Raw genomic sequence first — 3,728 nt, 5'->3', positions numbered from 1 at the left:
AAACAATTTATACTATCTGACGATGGTTTGTGCTGTTATGGAACGCAGGCTTTCAAGGCGTGAAACGACATTCCGTGAAACGCATGGCCTGTCGCTGGTTGTTTTACCGAGCTCCATTGAACACGCCGTCGAGTTGGTAACAGAAAAATAATTCAGATCCTATTTAAACCCGAGGGTTGATTTGATTGTGTGGTTTGAATAGCAACACAACCCCTGCAATTGATCAACCAAATAAATTAGTTTACTGTAAGAACAGCAAATTAATATGCCGAGGTGAAACAGCAAAACTGCCAATTTTTAATCGGGGTGATATCGTTAATTAACAGAGGTGAAGAGATGGAACTGACTCATATGAAATACATATCTTTTGAACTGTCGCAGTTATGTACGCAACTCAGTTATACAACTGCACAAATAAAGCCTGCAAAAAAGTCAGGCTTGAACGGGATTCGAACCCATGACCTCTGCGATGCTGGTGCAGTGCTCTACCAACTGAGCTATCAAGCCAACTGGGAGCTGGTCATAATTCGTAATACATTATATACACTTAGAGGTGAAGAGATGAAGTGAAAAATAAAATACATATATTTGAACGGAGGGTGAGAGAATCAATAAATGAGAGGAAATTGCAGTTATGTACCCAACTTAAGCAGCCGCTAAAAGAAACCCTGGAAAAAAATTTAGGCAGTTGGCAGTCGACGGCTCAGTTCATAAAGCCCTAGAGATTGGGGATTGGAATCCCGTTCAAGCCTACTCAGGTCGCCTTCCTGACTGCGTTGGTCTCTCATTCTTGATTGACTCGTTCATCACCGATGAAATATATGAATTTTCATATAGCTCATTTCCATTAAAGAAAAAACTAACAATAACCATTGTGAGAAAACAAAAGCGCACGAGAAAAGTGCAAATTGAAGGAGAGGAGTTATTTAGATGCTGTTTCTCTCATTTAACGTGGCCTGTTAATCTCGAACCCAGATCTCACTGCAGGTTTGAAAATGTGAGATCTCCTTTCCGCATGACCGTGGGAGATCTGGGTACGGGATTAGTAGCCTGTGTTCAGCCGCCCTCTCCCCTCAGTAAAAATCGGGAGGGGAGGGGGCGGTTGTACACAGGCTAATTAAACGTGCATGCATGACCTTTTAAAGATGAATTTGATGGCAGTAAAGCCAATGATAGTAAAGGAGTCGTGTGACCTGCTTCAGAAGCCAGAAGACAAGTGTTTGCGAACGCTTGTAGATAAGTAGCAATGGACCCTTTGCAGCTTAGGGTCACATGGTACAAAATCCACCATTAAAGAAATTCAAATTTGACTGGATGAAGTCGCGTTATTTGGCATGTCCCAGTGCGCAGCTCGCGTCCCAGCATGGTGGACTTTGTACCATGTGACCGTAAGCTGCAAGGGCGTCCATTGACAGTCAGTATCTACAAATCTGCAAATGACACGCGAAAGGAGCACTTTGAGAGGAAAAACAACTTTAATGTTTGGATTGTTAAATACCGCTTATTTGTGAAACGAGTTGCGTTATATTCGGTTTTGTGGACTTCGGAGGCAACTTAAGGACGGTGGAGAAAGCAGAACTTAGCAAGTGTTCTTGGTATCCAAAAGAAAATTGGGGGTAACCGTGCATTTTTCAGAGATAAAAAAGCTTCAATTTTGAACAAAACGCCATACATTTCTTTGTATTTTACTGTTTTTTAAGAATAATCGTTACTTAATTATCTTTAAAAAAAAAATGCGTAGTTACTCCCAAATTTCTTTTTTGATTTCAATAGCCCTTGCTAAGACCTATTTTCCCTGCATAGTCATAAACCAAACAAAAATACTATTTTATTAGTAGGCACCGTCCTTAAATATGCGTGTTTTTTTGTCCTGCGCGTTTGCCTGCGTGCCACCGAAACATTGAGCCACATCAACATACAAGATAATAACCTTAGCCATCCAGATGGGTCAGGAAAACAGCTTTTACCCACGAAGATCTTTTGAGCAAACCCATTGATCCAAGTGTTTTTATTCCATTTGAAGCCATGTCCACTAAAGTCTGAATCAGTTCAAATTTGTCAAACCTTGGGTTCCGCTAATCAGGAGATCAGTGAAGGTCTTCTATCCATAGACAGTGGTGATGGAAGAACGAGAGTGGTGGTTGTTTATCGACATGTTTAAAAATGGTAACTGCTGCTCTAACAACTTTGCACAGACTAATTTTAGGGCCGGGAAAACACACCTTTAAAGGGGTGGGGTGGGGGAAAGGAGGTGGGTGGCTTGGATCTAAACGTCGTCGATATTTGGCGATACCAAAAGCAGTAGGCAACATTAATAGGGGACAACAATGCTGCAGGTCTACATTTGGTCAGATTGTTTATCTGGTTGGATAAATTTGGCTATTAGTGGGTAAAAACGTTCTTAACATTTGTTAAGTATTTTGCAGATTTCAGGCAACCCCAATCTCACGCTCAGGGCTTTTCACTTAAAAATTGGGTGGGGTGCCCCTCCCAATATTTAAGGGAAAGCTCTGAGAACGAGGTTGAGATTTCAGGCAAAAATGATGATAAGAAAACCGTTCTGAATACTCTGTGTATGCCTATATATCCTTTTATGTAGTATATTTTCAAACAATCTCGTGCATTTTACTTTGTCCGAACTTTTCTTTCAGTTCTGAAACAAGTTAAGTAAAAACTTTCTCTCTAAATTTCAGCCCGGTATGTTCTTCATACGTTCCTGAAATTTTGGTTCACTTTTCTTATTAAAAAAAAAAGGATGAATGTTTAATCCCAATAGAAATCCATCTGCAAGCGTTTTTACCTGGCAAATACTAAACGGAAATCGGAACCCTCCTCTAACTCAACAGCAATCATTTCCTCGTTAAGATTTTAATACACCCGGTTGTGCTACGCACGTAATCCCAATACATATTACCTCTATTACTGTTTCTCAGCGCACCTCTTCAATTAATTCCGAGCCGACCGTGCTGCACCCCCTGTCATAAGACTCGAGTCAAAAAGCGACGAGCGAGCGAGCTATTCCAAAGTTCAATGTATAAAGTTCTAAACGGAGCATGCGTGTCACGCGTCGCGCATAACATCCTAACGTGACATCTCTTCTAAGACAGTTCGAAAATAAACGAGGTTCTAACAATTAAACAAGGTTCAAACAGTCCAAAGGTTTTGGGCGTGTAACTACAAAATCACCCAAAGGTTCTTTTAGTTTAAACTTGTAGTCAGTTTGACGGTATCACTATACAGTTTCAATAAGACGCTGTGGTGGTCTTCGGACCCGTAGACTTCTTCTGACGGGTTGATTCGTTTGCGGGATATTAGGCTGTGATTCCATCTCTGGCGTTTCGATACCAGCATCAGTGTTTGGTTGCATACATGGATTTGACTCATCACTGGCTACTGCCTCCCATGCTGGGCTTGGGGCTGGCGATGCCTCTTCCTTGGTCGGCTGAAGATGGAAGCGGTTTCGACGCATCTGCGTTCCATCTGGGGTCACCACAATGTACGAACGAGGAGTCTGGTGTTGTTGGACGACCACCGCAGGTGTCCAATCCCGTCCCCGCTTCATTCACACAGGTTCGCCTTCGTGTAGTTTGGAAAGTGGCCGAGTGCCACGGTCATAGAACGCTTTCTGACGTTGTTGACGTGTCAACAGATTGTGACGAATCTGAGAAGTAGACCTAGGCTGCGGTTCAAGGAGGCTCTTGGAAGTTGGCAGTCGTGTTCTAAGCTTT

General features: G+C 42.2%; 1 non-coding gene across 1 annotated transcript; it reads right to left on the bottom strand.

The window, feature by feature from the left end:
- Positions 1–434: 434 nt before the first annotated feature.
- Positions 435–507, bottom strand: Trnaa-agc (transfer RNA alanine (anticodon AGC)). The gene has a single exon. It is a non-coding gene; the product is annotated as a tRNA-Ala (tRNA).
- Positions 508–3,728: the final 3,221 nt, after the last annotated feature.

This window comes from Pavona decussata, unplaced genomic scaffold (assembly GCF_977016875.1).
Source record: "Pavona decussata unplaced genomic scaffold, jaPavDecu1.1 SCAFFOLD_185, whole genome shotgun sequence".
Classification (NCBI taxonomy): domain Eukaryota; kingdom Metazoa; phylum Cnidaria; class Anthozoa; order Scleractinia; family Agariciidae; genus Pavona; species Pavona decussata.
This window is presented reverse-complemented; position numbering and strand designations above follow the sequence as displayed.